The 21,237-nt window shown below is 44.1% G+C and overlaps 1 protein-coding gene across 6 annotated transcripts in view; it reads left to right on the top strand.

Annotated features, from left to right (window-relative positions):
- AUTS2 (activator of transcription and developmental regulator AUTS2) overlaps positions 1–21,237 on the top strand; it is an 829,433-nt gene that overhangs the window by 287,493 nt on the left and 520,703 nt on the right. The window lies entirely within an intron of this gene.

Raw genomic sequence — 21,237 nt, 5'->3', positions numbered from 1 at the left:
AAACGACGGGGATGGACCAAGGTTTTAGTGGGGACCTGCTTGACATTGATGCATTTTCACTCAATACCTCCCTGGAGATTTTCCTGCCCCGGGTTACAGACCTATCGTGTTGCCAATAACACTGAGACCCAGTCAGAAGGTTTGGATGTAGCTTTGCTGGTTTATTTAATCCAGAAAAAGGGGGGAAAGAGCAAGACAACTCTTTTTTTTTTTGGTGAAAATACTTCAGAAGCCTCCCTATCTGTCCCCTGAATATCCTTGAGCAGTTATAAACTTGCAGTTTACAAACAGGGGGGACACACCTCCATGCCTGTGCTATTAGCCTGAAATTGTCTATTCTGGCAAACAGTCCCACACTGATTTATTTCTTGTCTTGGTGCCTCAAGTTCTTCTGCACACAGTAGAAGCATATGCATTTCATTTATCAAGATTGTCCTATCACTTACCCCAGGCTGGAAACAGCATATTTAACAAAGTCATGGATTTAACTGTTCCATCCTCATTTGTTTTGGGCAGCCTTACAAAGGTAATTTGACTGCAAAAATCAACTTCATTAGGCCATTGAATTTTTTTTTTATCTCCTTGATACCTCTCTGCAATAATTCTTTGTTCTTGAAAGTCATCTCACACCTGGAAATATCTCTGTCAAAACAAACTGGCTGCGTATTTAGAGTATGAAATGCTTTTAGTGTTCTTCTGAAACAAAAATCTGATGAAATTAGCACTTAAGTGCTGGTGGCTGAGGTTGGGTAATTTTTTTTTCTCCTCTTTTTTTTGTTGCTTTTTTTTTCCTCTTTCCTTTTTAATTTTTGCTTGTGTGTGTGTGTTGGGTTGGTTTTTGTTTTTTTCCCCTTTTTTGTGTGTGTTTTGGGTTTGCTTTGGGCAATACCCCTTTACGGTTCGTCTAGGAAGCCCTCGAGTCCCTGAACAGGGCAGATAATGTTGCTGCTCTTCTGTCACAGGGTGATTCTCTGTCTCTGTGTGTGTGTGTGTTACATAACCTGTCACACCACTTTTGTCAGAGACAGAGATTTTCTTTGAAATCTACAACCTGGGAAATTTGAACATGGATAAAATCCAGGAAATCCATTTCATCTGCCCTCTTCTCAGGGTTACTTGTGCCGCACAAGATTTTCATCTGATTCACAGGGGAAGCTGCCAAGTCTGTTTGTCTGCTGAAGCAGAGGGGGGGGGGAAGAAGTCCAAAACCATAATGTGCACAGGCAGGAAGACAAAACCTGAAGTGCATGCCTGGTCTTTTAGTGATTTTCATGTGTGATAACAGAACGTTAGCCCTTTGTGTGGAAGTGAGGGTTTCCTAATGGAAGGCACTTGGGAAAGTCCAGCCTTGGCTCTGAGGTAGGCATGTAGTCCTTTGCTAAATGCAGGATTTTGTGTCAGCATCCTTGTTGTGGTTGGTGCTTGGCCTGTCCTGCATTAGCTTCAAGCCTTGTGCTAGCGTGACTTAGCTGCGAATCTGTGCAGCTCCCTGGCTGGACACTGTGGGTACACGCTCCAAGGAACAAGTGCTTCCGTGGTAGTGCAACCACATTGCTTCAAGAAATTAGGTCAAATTCTTTTGCAACTCTTCTGTGTCGTCAAGGTTTTAGAAATTGGGTTGGTGTTGGCTGAGCTGAAGTCCCTTTTGAAATTCTCCAATCAGCTTTTGACAGGTTTGGGGTTTGGTTGTGGTTTTGTTTTTTTAATGGAATTGAAATCTCACTTGGAGATTCAGTTTCTCATTTTCAGTTGACACAAGTGTAGGCTGCTGCAGGAACAAGTGTTCCCACTCCCAGCTACACGTTGTCAGCGGTAGTGCTTGTGTAGCTGCATGGTGACATGCATCTGGGAGCCAATCCAACTGGAACTGAACAGGTTTTATTCCTTTTTGGGCTGGCTGCATTTGCAGGCAGAGCAGAGCGTGTCCCACTTCATCCTAATGTGCAGCTGTTAAGGATGTACCTGCAAAATGCCTGGTTGAGGGTGAGTAGAAAGGACAGTGATGGCTCTTCTGGCAGCAGCAGCCTGTGAAAACAAAATTAATTTAAGGTTACTCTCTTCACTTGGAAGTGTTACAACATCTCTGTTGAAGGGAGGTGATTTTAAGTTAGAAGAAGGTTGAGTTTCTGCCCTCACATCAGTGCGATATCCTGGTTAAATCAGAGCTGGAACTGCCTTTCCTGTGTGAGCCACAGCACTGACATTGCACTGCTCCCTCTTAATTCTCCTTTGAAGAAGTTCATTGACATTTTTATTAGCTGGCTGGCTTTGCTGAAGCTGACATCCTTGCCTCTGGCCATCACAAATATTTATTTCGTTTTTTTTGCCTTTGATTTGCTTTGGAAGATTTTGATGGCTGAAGACTTCCCTGTGATAAAGTGTAAATATTTATATACATCAAAGGCAACTCTGCAGACAGCTTCTAGATTGTAAAATACTCTTTCACATATAGATTACCAACCTGGTTTATTGCCTTGGCATCACTGTGCTTTGCTGCTCTATAAACTGTTCTGTCGATTGTTTCAGTGTTGCTCGTCTCATCTGGGTGATCTGCAGCCTCTGCAGACATACCTGAACTGCAGTCTGGTGATGTATCTTGCCTCAGCTTCAAGGAAATTCATCTTTCATAGGCCTTCTAGGAGCTTCCAAACTCTTTGCATCCGCTTGACACCTTGAAGCCTCTCAACCAGTCAACTTTCAGTCTCTGACTGCCTGTGCAGTAGCTGTTTTATGTTGGTAGAGGGGAAAAAAAATCAGTGGCTGTCTATTTGTAGCTGCAACAGAAAGATCACTTCTCAGGCTTACTGTCTTTAGGTGTTCACCCTACAGACATGTTAGAACTGGAAACATAGGAGAGAGATGTTGGGTCAGCTGATGTACCTTGGTATGTTAGTTTCCTCAAGTCATCCAAACAGTTGTGTTTTATATGGCAAACACCATAGAACCATTTCACAGCAGTGTGTTTTTAATTGTGACTACTATTATCAGATAACAAAAGTAACCAAAGGAAGAAATCTGTGCAACTTCATCCTGACTCTATTATCAAGTTAATTGCACATATACACTTCAAGAGAGCCTCCTGGAAAAAACCCAACATTTTTATGTATAGCCTTGCAAGGATTTAATATAAAGTCGCTTGGGCACGAGCCATTTTTACACAATAGCCATATTCAGCCTGGCTGCATTTACACTGTGATTAAAATGCAATGACTTTGTGTGATTAATAGTGCTGACACTAGGAAATGAGTTTGATCTGAAGCGGGGAAAAGGCAAGCTCTTGAAAAGCTATGAAATTTTAGGAAGTGTGGGAGATGTGTGGAGAGAGGCAGCAGGAGTGGGCAGCCTGGCTTTGACATGATGCTGCTTTTATCTGAAGGAATCATAGAAGCATTAAGGTTGGAAAAGACCTCTAAGGATCATCAGCTTCAATTATCAACCTAGCACCATCAAGCCCACTAAACCATGCCCCAGGACGACACGTCTACATGGTTTTTGAGCACCTCCAGGGATGGCAGCCTGCTCCAATGCCTGATCACTCCTTCAGTAAAGAAATTCTTCATAATGAAGACTTTTATTATGGTTATGGCCTGCTTTCTTTTCAGGAGGGAGCTGACTGTCTCCAACATACCCATTGAGATAGGGAAAGATGTTCTAGGAACAGGTCTGGTGGTGTTAATGGAGAAGAACATCAGTGATTTGATGATCTTTGAGGTCTCTTCCAACCTTGGTGATTCTGTGTGATCACAAATGCTTGTGTAAAACAAGGACTAAAAAGAATGTTTTTTAACATTGTGTATGCATCCTTTTAAAGGTAAGAATGCTTTATAGCTTATGGATGAAGCTGGAGAAGTTGAAAGGTTTTGCTTTTGTCCTTGAAAAGCCCTGTCCCTTGTTTGTGGTTCATTAAGAGATATTGTTGGACTGAAGTGAAGCTTGATTTTACTTTTTTTCCTATTCCCAGCGCTGCCCAGGGGAGAGAAGTGCTGTATTCCTAGCTGGAAAATTAGATTAAAACACCCAGTCCCTAGATGCAGCAGGGTACATTCATTTCTTCCTCTGCTGGAAGACTCCCACTACTCTGAAAGGCAGTTTACAGTTTTGACAGCTAAAATAAAAAGCCTTAAGGACAAGCAACCACTTTGAATTTTCGAAGGGCTTCATTTCCAGCAGAAAGATTTCAATTACAGTCATTTTCCTCGAGTGAGTACAAAGAGGTAAATGGAACCCCTGTTTCAAATGCTAAACTCACAGACTACATTATTACCAGTTGTACTTTGAAACTAAAGGATAAAGCCAGTCTAAATCAAAGCCCTGATTCCAAATTGCTTTTTAAGAGTGTGATGGGGTCTGCACCCAGTAATTCAGCCACTTGGTGCTGAGCAGCACATAGCACATCAAATGTGACTTTCGTTAGACCGTGTTGCTCTTCTGGGGGGATCGAGGCAGGAAGCATCTTGCTCAGTGAGCTCAGTGAGTGCTGAGAGTTGAATCTGCAGTTGCAGAGTAGCCTTTGCAAGATTCATGTCTTGCTGTGTTCTTCCAGAATTTAGGGCTTTTCCTTTCTTCTCTGACTTTGCTCATTAACTGTCTTGTCTTGTAGAACAGTAATTTGGCAAAGAGTTGGTTATCTCCTGCATAATATAACCTCTCCTCCATCCCACTCCCCACAAAATGGTTTTTCATCTTGGGACCACTTTTCTCTTGCTGGGGTAAGGAGCACGTTCTCAGCAGTCCATGTCTTTTTAGGCTAGATACTGAAATGCGCACAGTGTTTGCATAACACAGGTGCTGGGAAGAGCTGGAGAGCCAAGGTGATAATTCAGGCTGGCGAACTGAGCTCATGGAGGCACGCTTTTTCCCCTGCAATCATGAACTCTGCCAGAAATCTGTACCCATGGCTTGACACAGCCAGGCATAGCTGCTTCAGTTGGTGACTTTTTGGGTCAGACCTGTGCCCAGAGGCATCAGAGGATGGAGCAGGGAGATAGGGAGCTGCTTTAGGAGCAGGCTGTTTGTTCCAGGCAGGTCCTCCCAGCACACACACCATCCTTGTCAGTGCCTGGGAGTTGGGAACCCACCTGCTTTTCTCCAGAAGTGTTTGCTGAGCTAATTATGCTAATTTTATTTATTTATTTATTTATTTGCTGCTACTTTTCCTCATTGCTTTGTGGGTAGATTTCTGCAGATGTGAAATCAGATGTTACTCCTTAAACTGATGGGGATGATCATCAAAGGGTTGTGTCTTCCCACATTACTCAGCACAGGCACCTGTTTCAGTATTTTTATCACTTAGCTGCTGAAATATTTCCTTGCTTGCCTATGAATATTAAAAGTGGCAACTGTGACTGCCAATGTTTTAGGGAAATGAGTGGGCTTTGTCATTTTACATGCTTGTGTACAAGATATTTTGCTTACTCAGGAAAAGGGATGTAGAAATTTACTTGTATATTTGGATTACTGTTGCAGTGCCCTTGTGCCTCAGGAGCCACTCCTCACTGGCTCAGCTTCTCAAGCCCACCTGGTTTTGCTGGGTGACCCAGTGACTGCCATTACAGCCCTGTCACTGGGAATTGCCTTGCTTCATATTTTGGCTTTCTGTTACCATGTTATGATTTTATCTGGCATTTCTCTGAGTACAAAGATGTCAGAGGATGATAAATGCTGATGGTGGATGCAGCCTGCATTACTGCTGTGCCTTTCTCAAAGCTCAGTGGAACAGAGCAATGTTTTTCCCCTTATTCTGGCCCCTAAGGCTGGGTTTAGCCTGGTGCACCAGCACTGAGCACAGGCTCTGGTCCTCACAGCCTTGTGTGCCCAGTGAAAGGCAGGGCTGAAACTCAGAGGAAGAAATGCCTTTGCTGTGCAGTCAGCAGCCCCAGAGGGATGGGAGGTCAAACCTCAGAAGCTGCCCCTCCTTATTTTGTGTGTCTGTATGCTCCTGGGTCTGCAGAGCTGAGTGAAGTTCGGCCAGACCTCCTGTGAGGAATAATCTCCCACAGCGTGAGTGATGTGCAGGTCCCTGCTCTGGCACTCTCTCGTCATTTCTGGGCTATGTTTTTAAGTTAGAAGCAGTGGATGAGCTGGGAATTGGCAAACAGAAACAGCCTGCAAGCTGCTTTATCTCTGGGTATGTTGTGTTCTCCACCTGGTCCTTGAAGTCATAAAGTTATCTCAGATTTCTAAGCATTTGGAGGAGAATGCTGAAGACCATTGGGCTAACTAATGTTTACTTACTTACTTTGATTTAAATGCTCTTTCTCCAGTTCTGGCACTTCTTGGTAGTTGGAAAAATTCTTGGGAGAGCTGTTGTGTGGTTTTAGATAAGGGCATTTTATGTAAGATGTTAAATCTTGTTGGAGAGCAGATCTTATGAGGAGCGGCTGAGGGAGCTGGGATTGTTTAGTTTGGAGAAGAGAAGGCTGAGTGGAAGCTTTATTGCTCTCTACAGCTCCCTGCAAGGAGGTTGGAATGAGGTGGGTATTGGTCTCTACTCTCAGTTAACTAGAGAGAGGATGGGAAGAAATGGTCTCAAATTTTATCAGGTGTAGGTTGGATATTAGGAAAATATTCTTCAGAGAGTGGTCAGGCATTGGAACAGGCTGCCCAGCAACATGGTGGGGTCACTATCCCTGGTGGTGTTTAAAATATATGTGGATATGGCACTTTGGGACATGTTTCAGTGGGTGTGGTGATGGTGGGTTAACAGCTGGACCTGGTGATCTTAGAGGTCTTTCCTCAAGCTTAGTGATTCTATCTTTCTGATTTCTCTGTGATCTGCAGACTGAACATTTGCAGCTTGGCTTTTTTTTTTTTTGCTGCAAGTTGTTATCACTAACCCATAAAACATCTTGAGAAGAAGAACCTGTAGAATCATTTGGCTTTGCTGGAGATAAGCTGGAGATTTAAAGGACTTTTTCTTCCTTGAATCTGGGGCAGTTGTTACATCCTGCACATCAGAGGCTCCCAAGTGCTGCTCCTGCCCAGGCAGATGCTGGAAGCCCTTCAGGACTCCCAGCAGCCCAGCATGGCTGACTCATTAGAAAGTCCAAGCACCACCACTTCTCCCCTTGATATTTCTCACAAAGACAATCACTGGAGCAGAAGTGTTCAAGCATCTCTCTTACTTGAGGATTCTCCCACCTGTAAGTGGGAACGTGATGGTTTTTTCCCAACCTCAGTCAGCTTCTGGACAGCTTTGTCTTTATGGTTAAAGTTCTAGACCTGAAACACTTCCATCCTCAGTCTTGTTTATTTTGCATGCATTTGTGAGACTAAGGATTACATACTAATGGGAATAGTCAGTGGCAGGTAAAATAGCAAAGAAATGGGGGGGGAAAAAAGCCTTGTTACAGTCTTCTGATGTAAATTTTTAATCAAATGTGTTTTCTTCTGTTAAGCAACTTTTACAGCCCACTGCACAAAACATGCGACCAAAAACTTCTGCACAATGAACTGCGTGTAATAGGCTAGCAATGCCTCTGCTACCCAGGTGTGCAATGCATTGAAAACCCTTTTTGTGTGCATGGCAGCGTTGCCCTCAAAAGCTAATGAGAATTAGTTCAGTCTTGCTCTCCTAGTTGCTCATGTTTTCTCCAGATTGCAGCTCTTCGAAGAGCTTTATTAGAAGTGGTGCGTTTTGTGGCGAGAAGGAAATGCAATCTTAAATGCATTAGGAAATAAAATTCCAAATACATTAGGAAGCTGGAAACCTCTCATCAAAATGCAGCTCACTGAAAGGAGGTTGGAGCCAAGTGGAGGTCAGTCTCTTCTCCCTAGTAACAAGTGATAGGACAAGAGCAAATGACTTCAAGCTGTACCAAGGGAGTTTTAGGTTGGACATGAGGAACAATTTCTTCCCCGAGAGGCTTGTCAAGGCCTGGACCAGGCTGCAGCAGTGGAGTCTCCATCCCTGGAGGGGTTTTGAAGCTGTGGAGATGTGGTGCTGAGGGATGTGATTTGATGAAAATTTCTAACATGGTCGTACAGTGGTTAGGATCTGTGAACACTCTTCTTGAGCACAGCTGTGTGGAAGAATTGGTAGATAATAGACTGGGTTGTAATAGCAGTAAGAATTACTTCAAATAACGCTTTTAAATCCAGACAGTTAGGTGTGAGCTTTGGAGCAACCTTCTGGACCATGGATTTAACAGTAGTCTTTTTATGAGTGACCAAACTCCTCACTGTGTCTTCTGCACAAGAACTCCTTCCTGGAGCCCTCATCTGCCCTCACCTGCTCACCTCCTCACCAGCCAGCCACTCATAGGAAGCCAGGGACAAAATGGACTTTTGTTTCCCAAGTTAGAAGCCAAGCATGTCTGTAAATCACAGAGTAGGGGTTGGAAGGAATCTCTGGAGAATGTTCAGTCCAATTCCTTGCCAAAGAAGCTCTTCATAGAAAGAGAGATTGGTCATTGGAATGGGCTGCCCAGGGAGGTGGTGGAGTCACCATCACTGGAGGTGTTTAGGAAGAGACTGGATGGGGTGCTTGGTGCCATGGTTTAGTTGATCAGATAATGCTGGGTGATGGGTTGGACTTGATGATCTCAAAGGTCTCTTCCAACCTGGTTAGTTCTAGCCTAGTCTATTCTATCACAACTTCATTGATATAGCAATATTTACCAGTATTACACCATACTGAGTGACAGGCCTGAGGATGCTGCTAGTCAGAGGCATGATGTGGGTGACCCCACCAGCAGTCTTCTGCCTCAGCTTCATCATCCCTTTTTGGAATTTCTGCTTCCTAAGCTGTCTTTGTTGCAAGACTCCAGCCTTTATTTGGCATCTGCCCACACGCTGCTGGGCTGGACTGTGCTGACCTCAGCTCAGTGAGGCAGCAAAACTACTGACATCTGCAGCAACTCCCTCAGCATTGAAGATGCCTGAAAGAGTGCTGTTCTTCAGCAGTTTCTGGGGGCTTTGGCCAAACAGGGTGTGCTTTCAGTGCTATGCCAAGAGCTGGCAAGCATAGGAGTGCGTGCTTCAGGTTGGAATGGTGTGAGCAAGAACTGTTGTTCTGTGCCCAGCAAGCTCTGCCCTAAGGTGAGTTAGTTCCACTGGGCACAGAAGAGTGTGCACCAGCTACCTGCTCCTGGGCAATGAGCCATGGAAGACCTGCTGCTGCCCAGGAGGGACTGTTCTGGGGCTGGTGAAGGAGCAAACTCAAGGATGCCTGGGCACACATAAATGCAGAGAAGTTCTTTTGAGCAACTGTTTGGGACACAGCTCTTGACTTGTAAGCCTGTGGTGTGGTTAACACTGTAACTGGTATCGTGTGGGTACTTGAGAGATTAATATTCAGGACACAGTAGATGAGAGAGGCTGGCTGGGGGGATGCCACATGCAATCTGTTCATCTAGAATTATTTTCTCTTTTGAAGCTAGATTCACCAGTTCTCTAGATGGGAGGAAGAGGAAAAATAATCTGAGCTTCCTCTGATTTCTTAAATTTTTAATTTCTAACCCTCCCACCCCCTCACCTCCCCCCTCATCAACCCACCCTGGACTTCATTTGCCTGAGGGCTAGTTCTGCCCTTTAATTATTGAAGAACTGGGTTTTGTTTACAGATTGTAATAAAACTGATAAAAGATTAACAAGGTGCTTGTGAATCCTTTTAAGCAAATTAAAGCTTTGAAAGACTTACAACTGCAAATATTTGAAAATCATAAAGCAGAAGAATAAGAGCAAACCAGATCAGATAATCAAGTTATTGGATTTGTTTGGGAGGAAAAAAATAATCATCGTGTTTGCAATTGCATGTGAGAGCTGCATTGTCTGCTCCATCAAATATTTATGTGTGCTTTTAGCAGATTTGAAGATAGTGATTGTATGAAGCAGCACTGGGCATGTTAAAAGAGTGTTTTATTATGGTGTGGGGTAGCTGCATGACGAGAGCATGGGTCAGAGAAGGGATTCAGAGTAGAAGCACAGAGTAGAGTTCACTGTAGTGGCAAGCCCGTTCATCTTCTACTGCTTTTAAGGACTGTGGTGACTCTCCCCTAAAACAATCCTCCTATGAAATGATGGATTCTGAGCTTCACTCCAAGAGTGAAAGTCAGGGAGGTTCTAACTCAGTTTCTGTGCAAGTACAAGATATCTGGCTTACAGTTCAATCAAAACATGAGCACTGTGCTCAGAAGCAGTAAGAAAGAGTAATCAAGTGAAGTACTAGGAAAGGTAGTAAGAATGGAACAAGGAAGATTGCTAAGAGAGAATAGAAATCTCTGATTTACCTCTGTTCTGGGGACATTGTACAGTTTTTATCCTCCTCCTCCAAAGACTTGCAGATGCTGTGAGATGCAGGGTTGTTTAGAGGTGTTGAACCACCTTCAGCTGGATAAATACGTAAAGATGTGGCAGAGGTCTGTGAAATCCAGCAGAACACAGAGAGGGTGAGGATTTTTTATTGCCTTCCCACAAAAACACTTGAGGGCATGAAAAAGAAGTTGATAAGAGCCAGGTTGAAGGAAATGGTATGTTGGGAAAGTGACCAGTTCAACAGGTTGTCAAAGGAAACTGGTGATGCTAAATGTTAATGGTGAAGAAATTAACTGATTGCCACTGAGCAGGCAGAAACAACACCAGGAACTCAGTGAGCTGAAAGTAACTGGAGGTAGAAGCAAGGGGGAAAGATGCACATGTATAAATAGAGACAGTATTATATATACTTAGCCTATTTTTGTTCGCTTCCTTTGGACAGCCATTTATGGCCACTGTTAGAAAGAGGATGCTGCCCAAAAGAGGAAGCTTTTGATCTGGCCCAACACAGCCATTTTCTGTGTTGATTGGCCTGATGCAGCTCATTCTGAAACATCTCTTCTATAGTGACTGTTACATAAAACTGATGTTCTTCAACATTAGCCAGGCCAAGCAGCCATGGATTTGACTGTGATTGTTGCCTGAAAACAAAGGCATCTTGTGCAGTGATTACAGTGTGACAATAACTGGATTGGTAATTTTCTGCTGAAAGTGCTCTGGAGCCATGAAGAAGAGTCTTATTTCTCCTCTGTGCTTTGTTTTCTCCCTCTATAAAACAGGTGTGAATGCATGCATGTTAGCAGAATTATCTATGCAGTATTTTTTAAGAATGCTTTTCTTTGAAGCCCTTGGCCAGGATGTGATACCCAGAGAAGGCAAGCAGCAGTGTCCTCAGAAAAGTTTCAAGATGGGTGCATTATTACATCACTGAGTTCTTTAGCACCCCAGTGAAAAATCAGTACAATCTCATAAGACTAAAGTGTGCTTGCAATTGAATGAAGTGACAAGAAACTTCTGGGGCTGACGAGGTGAATTTGAGTCTAATTAAATGGAGGCATTTTATTCCTTTGGAGAAAGAGCTGTGAAAGCTAACACGGTAACACAGCAGGTTCAAAGGTCTGTGTGTAGATCCTAATCTGCTTAAAAGATGGGCTAGAATTTCGCTGATGGTATCCGACTTGTGTTCAGTAACCGAATAGTTCCTTTCTTGAACATCCAAATGTAAACTGTGGAAGAAGTCAAAGGAGTTTGAAGGAGGTGAATTAAGATCTACCTATGTACAATTGCTCCCTATGACTCAGTGATAATGACAGGAATATTCTAAAAGCTCTGTAGCTGGGGGTTTCCCACCCTTTTCAGCTGGCATCCTTGTATGACTTTGATGGCAGCTCTACCATACCTCGTTAATGTTCTGCTTCAAGGCAAACAGCTAATCTGTAGGTCTCAGTAATGTCTTCAAATGTCTCCTTTTGCTGATTTTTTCCCCCTTTGGCTCTGAACTTCTGCAGATGAACTTCACCAGCCTGAGCTTGCCCAGGTGGGTTGGGCCGACCTCCGTGTCGGGAGAGGGCAGTGCATCCCCGTTCTTGAGGAGCAGTGGGAGGTGCATGTGGGTTGCATTACTCCGTAGCTTCATTCAAGCAGTGCGTGTAGCTTCCAGTGTTCTATGTGATACAGATGTTAGAGATGAACAGATAGTCTGTTTCCTTGTCGAGTGCTCTGTAATTTTTCAGTGCTGTGCTCAATCTTTCTCCAGCCTGCTTGAAACTTTGCTAGTGTTTAGTGTATCCTCTCTGATTGTTAATGACCTCCTTTAGAAACCTAGGATCTGTTCCATCTGCTCCTGGGAGCTTGACAACTTGCATGGCAAGCAATAGCTGATATTTTTCTTTTGTGGGTTTTCTGGTTGTGGTGGGGTTTTTTTTCCCCATTCTCTTTGAGTGCTAGCACAGACAAGTCAATTCATGGCTCAAAAGATTAAAATCCCCAAATCGGCAAAGCTAGAAAAATATAACAATTGCAGCTCTGCCAAGGAAGTGCTCCTTGTTGGATTAAAAAGTCTTATGACAAGTTGAGAGAGAGAGATTTGGAAGTGTAATTCAATTCTGTTGTCAATCCAGAAGAGTTAAAGCTGAAGCTGTGTTAGAATACATTAACAGCACTGCCCAGACAGAGAAAATCAGCTGCCTCTCTCAGTTTTGTGCAGGCTCCCATTCTGCCTCAATTTACTATGACCTGGTTTAGATTTCCTAACCTTGGTGTCGCTGAGGTGTGTTCAGAAAAGGGCTCTATTTCTGTGTCCATGAATGCCCCATCTGCAACAAACTGTGTTCTGCACTGGTAAGGGAATGGGGAATGGGATGCTGAAATGGAAAGAGGTCAAGTTAGCAAATTTGGAGAGGTATCCATATGGTACGTTGGAGGTGTTACATACGTCTCAGATGCAGAGGAAGTGTCCTCTCTCTGTCAGGGATTGGCAGCAGTTAAGTACAGAACTGGGGTTCTTGGTGATAAGGTCTTTGGGTGGTGGGAGGAGAGAACAGCTTTTATGTTTGGCCCCTAGGGTTATCAGTGGTTTGGATGTGCTGTTAGGGTTTTGCCTCTGGGGATCATATGGAATCTTGTAGGAAGGGCAAGTTCCCCTTTTTGGTGACAAGGGAAATTCTATGTAGTTCTGCAGCTCTTAGACTGAGTTAGGGCTTGGCTGAAACAAAAATTGTGGAGTAACTCCATCAGTATGTTTGCCTGGAGGCAGATCCTTCTTGAAGCTGCACAAGATAGATGAATGAGTTAAGCATTAAGAGACCAGTGAGAAACAGATGCCCAGATTACTTGTGTGATACTGAATATTACACCAAGCATGTATGGGTATCTTTTGATACCTGACCTGAGACCTAGTGTGGGTGACTGTGTAGCTCCACTGGCTTCACTGTAGAAGTGCTGGCTAAGTTAGTTAAAGAACCAAAACTGTTGTCATTGCCCAGGTATTTCCTGAGCCTGCCCAAGACCTCTTCATCAGTTTCTCAGTTTATTGGTGGTGTGCTTTCATGAAGCCATGACATAGAAACTCAGCATAATGTACCCTCTCAGCATAATACAGATAGTGGCAAGTGGAGAGCTGCAGATTGATGCAGTCATGTAATGATTTTGTAAGAGAAGCATAGTGGTATCATATCCTGAAAGATCCTGGTGTGTTATGCAATTAATCTATCTCCAAAATGAAGTAAGGCCCTCCTTTGGTGTACAGGAACAGCAATCCAGCAGCCCCAGGGACTTGTCTAAAGAAATGTTGTGAATGGAATATGAGGGGGAGGTTCTGACCCTGATTTAGGTGGTTGGGTTTGCCTTTCATTTCAGAGAGGTTGAAGTTTCAGCACTGCCTCATCTGGTCAAATGCAATTCACATGTCTGCACCAGGCAGACTCTGCTCTCAAAAGAAACCGTGGTGGATAGGTTATTTTCCTCTCTACTAGATCAATCTTTTAGCAAATGAAGGAAAAATGGCCTGGAGAACAAGGCTCTTTCTTCTTGGTGGAGCTGAAAAACATCCCATAGCTGAGGATTGCCACTGCTGTATGCTGGAGAGGTTCTGCCCCACCAGTGTGTGGAATGGCAGGTGTGGGAAGAGCTCTGCAAGCAGGGTTGATGCTGGCTAGGCTTCCCTGGCAAGCAGCTGACCAGCAGATTTCCCTACTGAAAAAACAAAAGGGCATTAAATTGAATAGGTATCAGCCTGATACTCTGAGAGCTGAATGTCAGTGCTAATAAACCAGAAGTTCCGTCCTTCCCAAAAGACCTTTGGAATCAATTGAGAGCTTCGTCCTCCATCCCCCTTCCCCAGCGGGTAAATGTTACTCTTCTGCTGTGCCGCTTTCGGTGCTGGGAGTGAGCTGAGACTACCAGCACGCAGGGCTGATTGACAGCATTGCTCCCAGCGCTGTGAGGAGAGGAAGTGACCTTAAACACTGGGGTTGTGCTCATGTTTTCACTGGGAGAAAATACTTTTATTTAAATTATTATTTTAAAACACTGCCCTAGCAGCCTGGCTTTCTGTTTCATCTGTAGGTATTGGGTCAGGGCTTAACCCCCTTCCTACTCTGAGGTGGAATTAGGTAAGCTGTGAAATCAGTTCACTGCCATGGGTTTTGGGCTTGGTTTGGTTTGTTGGTTGTTGTTTTTTAGAAACTGAAGCAAGAAAGGTGACCTTGCAAAGATGCCTGTAGAAAAAGATCTCTCTTATCATCAGCCTAAAGTAATTAGCTTTATTTTTGGTGTTGCCTTGTATGAATTGTTCCTATGTTTCAGCAGGCTGTGGAAATGCCTAGTGACAGACTGAGCGAGCTTACCAGACCAGTTGGCCGTTGCTGTGAGAGCCTTTGTCAGCAGGGAGGTTGGCTCTTACCCAGTAAATGTTTGCTAAGCACTAGCCCCCTTCTGCAGGTGAATATTGTTGCCCTCTGTGGTCAGGGAAGATCAGTTGTCAGTTATCACAAAACTCAAGGCTCTAATAGGCAAGAAATAAAAAGAATTATCACTCTGTTGCTATCATCACAACAGACTCTTCTTGCCCCCTTTTGTCCCAGGCCAGGAATTGAATGTCAGTGAAGTTACTCTCATGGCAGTTTGGCATAAATGGATTCATTGCCCTATTTCTGTGGTGGTTCTTTTTGTTGGGCAGTTGAAAACTGAGGACTGGATGAGTGCGGGAGCCAAAATAAGGACTTGGATGGTATGGGCAGAGTCATTCCATGTATTTGTGGGCAGTAAGGCAAAGAAATGTTTTCCTTATTCATAATGAATGTGCCAAAGGAGTTGCTTTGAGTCCTCTAGCTCATGTACAGGTACACCAGAGGAGGGTGAGCAGAATCACATCACATCAGTGATGTATCTAACATGGGCTGGTTTTCATTCCCTTGTCTGCTTCTCCTTGTTGTAGTTATACCTCAAGTGTTGGGTCAGTGAACTTGGGTTGGTGTAACATCTCCTCATCTCCTGCAGAACACCAAGCCCAGCCCTCCTTGCCTCTCTAACAGTCAACACTTCTGTGGAGCACAGAAAGCAGCTGTCCTCCAGCACAAGGTGAATAACCATGGGCAAAGCACACAGATGGGTGTTGCAAGGAATGCTGCCTATGTTTATTCCTTATCTCTGTGCTGAAAAGCCCAAAGAGGATGGGGCTGTTGCTCTTCTGTTACTGATGTCCTAAATTCAGCAATTATTTTAAGCAACCAGTGGAAAACTCGCTGCAGATATTGTTATGCAGATGTGAGCTGAAGTATTTGGCATTGACATGACTGTGCTGTATAACCTATTTCTGGGTGTAATTACCTTCCCTGTTATCATTGTGGTTGTTAGGGCATAGCAGTAATCAGGTTTTGGCATGAGATAGTGCTTTGTGTCTGAAAACCCTCTGGTCTAATCAGCAGGGAGGATCAAGCCATAGCTGGTTCATCAGCTGCAGCGTGGGCTGCTGTGAGACTGATGGAAGTGGCAGTGTGCTTGAACTGAACCATCAATGGCTGAGTTTTCTGAGCCTTAAATTTCAACATAATTAAGAATCTGAGGTGATAGAGATGGAATCTGTGGGCCACAATTAGCTCTGATATAAGTGGCATGTAGAACGTGAGATAATAGATCAGTGTTTCAAATCCACCAATTCTGGCATCTGGTCCATCTGACAGAGACAGTTCTGGTGCCAGCAGAGGGAGGTCTTGGGAGGCAGATGTGGGATAATCTCCACCTTAAATCTTTTCCTGGTTTAAACCCTGAGAACAAGCTTTAATAGCCTTCTTAATGGGTGCAGGTCATTGAATTCTGCTTGGATTATGGCTTCTTCCACTTGGCTTGATTTGGTTCAGCAAGGGATCAGGAGCAAAATGTAGTGCAGCTCATGATGAATCAGGAATGAGATCAGAGAAGGCTTTGATAAGTGTCACCTTGAAATGAAAAAGGTCAGTCATGGTTATTCCTGGGGGTCGGTGTATGCACTTCCTGTGCTTTCAGGGGGTCACTTGAGTGCCTTAGCTATGGTAGTCAGGCACAGCACTTGGTGGAGCATCCCTTAAAAAGGACATGGATTTTCTGACTAACTCGGCAGGATAAGGGGAGTGTCTCATTGTGGATGTGAAATAACACTGCAGTCATTCCCTTGCTTCCCCTGACCTTCAGGATCATTTCTGCTCCTATATGCATCAACTGTAACTTCTTACATGCAACTTGTGTGGCCCACTGCTGTGAGTTTTCTTTCTTTCCCTTTTTTGTTCCTATTTTACTTTTTCATTTCCCCCCTTCCTTAAAGTAAACTGAGGCCAGTTCTGCCAGAGTGTAATCTCTCCTGCAGTAATTAAATGCTGGTAGTCAAAGGGCTTAGCAAAGTACAGGAATGTCTTGTTCCAGAAGGAGCTTATTTTTAGGAGATATATTTTGATTAGGATTTGTTTAAAGCAGTCCCTGGAAAACTCTTTACGTTTGGGGTGGATCAGAGCAGGCAATAAAAATTCTCCTGGGAACAAGGCAACTTGCAACACAAACCAGCCCGGGGACTGTGTCAGTTGCTTGTGTCCTGTATGTGTCCTCCTGCAGCAGCTTTTCCCTCCCCTTCTCCTTAAGGCATTTTCTCAAGTGCCTGATTGGAATCAGCTTAAGGGGTTTTTATTTTCCCTTTCTTTTGTTTGAAGTTTAAGCCCTGTGAAAATCCATTAGAAAAGATGCATTGTTGGGCAGTCCCTGATAGCATCAGCTGCCAGTTTATCTTTCATGTCGCATAGTGGCTCCCGTTACTCCCCAGGGGCTGCTGCCTTGGATTGTTCCCATAGTTTGGGTGGCTTTTGACCCACGAGAGTCCCGAGCTGGTCTTGGGGCTTCAATAAGCCCTTTGTTATCAGCCTCCCAAATATTGGTACACCTATCAGAGCCTGGCACCACGTCAGGGCTGTGGGCGTCCTTAAGATGCACCATTGATAGCTCACATGCTTTTTCCTCTTCAGCAAAAACAAGCACTTTTTGTTTAAGTTCACTAATGTTTGGCAAAGAAATATAGTAGTAATTATACACCCAGCCTCCTCCTCCCACCCCCCACCCTCCCCCAGTCCCAGCTTTATAAAAGCAGCTAGCACTGGAACTGAAATAAATGTCATGAATGAATAATAATTTCTTTCATTTACACAGTAATTAAACTTGTTGAATACAGACTTAATGCTTTACTGCACACTGTTTAATTTGAGTGGTAGATCCAGGCATTTGTTCAATTCAGGAAGGGGAGGGGGAAAAAAAAAAGTGAAATCTCTACCTGACTATCAGTGTGCTTTGTTCCAAACCATTTCTGGGTGGTTTTCTGGGGTGATGCTGGAAGAAGGGAGGACATGCTGCTCACACTCAGCTTGGAAGGCAGCTACCTGGATACTTACAGGTGTACTTTGTGGCCTGGATTTCAGAAATGCAGCAAAGCTTTATCTCCCATGATTTATGCCTGCTGAGATTAAGCAGCATTTATGAGAACCTGATTGTGGGCCTAGATGCATCAGCCGATGATTTTTGCTTTCTGCCCCATTGACTCTTCCTATGTAATCATAAGTGCAGATTCCATCAAAAATCAGCCAATTCTCTGTCCAAACTGAACACAAGGCCATGGCTATGCAGTATGTGAAGTGCTGTCCTCATCCAGCTTGGTCTGCAGAGGATGGGTTGAACAGGGACACGGAGGGAGAAGTCAGATGTTTCAGAGAAATGGAAAGTGGATGGCAGAGGTCCAGCTTACCTGGCATAGCCTTCACCTGCAGAGTGAAGGAGCCTTTGAAAGGAATGGGAAAAGACTTAGGCTGCCTGCCATGAAGGGAATCCTAAACAACCTGAAGATGGAAAGAGTGATAGCGCTGATGGGAAATGGTTTGGTTGCTTGTCTGGCATGAGAATTTTGGGAGGAAACATCCAGTCTTCATTCCAGTGAACCACAGACTGAATCCAATATGCCCATCCTACCATACTTTCCCATGTGGGCATTTTGGTGGGATGAAGGCTATGGGCACACGTTCAGAAGAAAACAAACTCTGCTCCTTGGCCAAGTTTTAAGTTCAACCTGGGCCATCATCTCACTTTTTTGTTTACTTTTGTTTCAAGTTTTGTGAGTTTGAAGCAGCTCACACCAACCATGTTCTAGTGGACATCGTGGAAGAAGAGAGGAGTCAATGAGGAACTGTATGCTTGTGCAGACGGCTGAGGATGGGTGTTTCAACAGTAGTTCAGCATCTGTGGCCTTCTGGAATGACTAGCTGGCACAGGGGAAGGCACCAGCATTTCCAGCTGTTGTTCCTGCCACCTTCTAGGTTTTGCCAAGTCACCATTAAGGGCAATGAAACTGATGAAGGGCCTGGAGAACGGGAGGAGTAGCTGAGAGAACTGAGATTGTTTAGTCTGGAGAAGAGGAGGCTGAGGGGAAACTGCATTGCTTCCTACAACTCCTTGAAAGGAGGTTGTAGTGAGGTGGGTATTGATCTCTGCTCTCAAGTAACTAGGAATAAGTCAAGATGAAGGGATCTCAAATTTTGCCAGGGGAGGTTTAGATTGGGTATTAGGGAAAATGTCTTTCCTGAAGGAGTAGTCAGGCATTGGAACAGGCTGCTCAGAGAGTGGTGGACTCACTAGCTCTGGAGGTCTGTAAAATATAAAAAATGTAGACATGGCACTTCAGGACATGGTTTAGTGGTCATGGTGGTGTTAGGTTGATGGTTTAACTCAGTCTTGGAGGGCTTTTCCAACTGAAACCGTTCTATGATTCTCTGCTTTCTAGCTTGTGAGCCTACCAGGTGTAACTTGACAAGTGTGTGACAGAAGGGGTGCACACATCTAGCTGGGATTCCTTAACAAGGGCTTCCATGACTGGTGGCTTGTTAGATAGGATAAAACATTGACTGTAAGAGATGCAGCTGTAGGTGTGCATGTGGGCTGGAGTCACGAGGCAGCTGTTAACCAAAGAACTGCAATTGCAGGAGTCTCTTGGGAGCTTTCCCAGAACACTCTTCTCAAAAGCTAGACAAAGTATTTTAATTGTCATACACCCAAGGATTATTCTTCCTTCCCCCCCCTCCCCCCCTCCTTTTCATTTCTCCAGGGGCTGACATCTACAAATGTGTGTTGGTAACTTCATTTTCTTTCTTAGTCAGGGAATGAGAGGCACTCAGGCTGCTGTGTTTATAGCTGTGCTATCAGCCGGCTGCATGTCTGGAGATGAAGGTGACAGCTTGAGATTTGTGAGCCTAATTGGCATACCCCAAAACAAAAAAAACCAACCCCACCAACCACCCTCCACTGGGAAATGAGTTATTTGCAATTATCTGTAGATTTGGCTTTATTTCATAGAGACAAATATAGTTGCTTGGTGACTTAATTACAGCATATTTTTTTTTTAAGATTATGAGATTGTTTTTTTTCTTAAAAGAAGGATATTGTTATTAACAAGATCTTGAGTCTATATTTGGTGATTCCATAATTACAACTCTGGCCATATTTGTTAGCTTAGAAAAGAAAATGTGGAAGCTTTTAATTAAAATAATGAGAACTGTTGTTGCAGATAGGCTTTTGAGCAGCACCCTTGGATAATAGGGCTCTCCATTGTTAGAACAGCTTGGTTGAGTTTGTAGCTGTGCTAGGATAGGATCACAATTAAGGCTGAGATAGATCAGCATTCAAATGTTCTTTGGCCATGGGTTAAGAGGGGGAGAAAATGGACTGGATGAAGGAGCTAATTGCCCATATCTCAACTCATCTCTGCTCACCAAGCAAAGTTTCTTAGAGTCCTACCAGTTGAATCAGAGAGAATGGTTAGAAAGAGAAGAATGTGTGCATGTGGTTTCTATGGATGTTAAGGGCACACATCTGAAATTGTTCCTTTCTAAGCTGCTGATTCCCAATCACTGTAATTTACACCGGACTATGGTTGCCCCAGGCAGTTGCATACCAGGCCATAATGACTGTTAGGAAGGGTGTCCCAGTCATACCTTTCCCACATTTCACCCCAGCTGTGGGAAGCTAGAGCACAAACCAGGTGAGAACCTTGTGCACAGGTGATCTCCCAGTCACACAGACTGATCAAGAATAAAGTTTCCCAGGTATTGGCAAGGCCTTATCAGCATGGTGTCTCCACTGTGGTCATTGTGTTCACAGAATCACCAAGGTTGGAAGAGACCTTAAAGATCATCAAGTCCAACCTGTCACCACAGACCTCGGGACTAAACCATGGCACCAAGTGCCATGTCCAATCCCCTCTTGAACACCTCCAGGGATGGTGACTCCACCACCTCCCTGTGCAGCACATTCCAATGCCTAATAACTCTCTCAGTAAAGAACTTTCTCCTCACGTCGAGCCTAAACTTCCCCTGGCACAGCTTGAGACTGTGTCGTCTTGTTCTGGTGCTGGTTGCCTGGGAGAAGAGACCAAGCCCCTGCTGGCTACAACCTCCCTTCAGGTAGTTGTAGAGAGCAAGAAGGTCTCACCTGAGCCGCCTCCTCTCCAGGCTAAACAACCCCAGCTTCCTCAGCCTTTCCTCATAGGGCTGTGCTCAAGGCCTCTCCCCAGCCTCATTGCCCTTCTCTGGACAGGTTATCCTTTATTGGTTAGTTACCCTGCCAGACCCACTTGACATCATCATTTTCATAGGCAGGATACTCATTGTGCTGTTCTCCTGCACTGGGCTTAGCTTTGTTCCTCTTGGGGTACAACAGTGTAGAAAATCGCAATCTAGTGCTCCCTGGAAGCAAAGAAAATACTTGAGTGGACTGAAGTATACACTGAATCAGACCCTACAGGAGAGAAGAATTAGTCATGCAACATCAAAGACATACTTCCACATCTGGGAAAGTATTCAGAGAGTCCCCAAAGGTAAGATTAAAAAAAAAAAAAAGAAGTCAAGTGTGTTCATATCTTACTGGTGAAGTTGTTATTGGCAATGAGATACTCTAATTGAATTACTCCTAATTAAAATAATTATG

The sequence above is a fragment of the Melanerpes formicivorus genome, unplaced genomic scaffold (assembly GCF_026170545.1).
Source record: "Melanerpes formicivorus ecotype bairdi unplaced genomic scaffold, bMelFor1.0.p_v2 SCAF_29, whole genome shotgun sequence".
NCBI classification, from domain to species: domain Eukaryota; kingdom Metazoa; phylum Chordata; class Aves; order Piciformes; family Picidae; genus Melanerpes; species Melanerpes formicivorus.
Note: the sequence above shows the minus strand (reverse complement) of the source record. Positions and strands in the feature narration are given on the sequence as shown.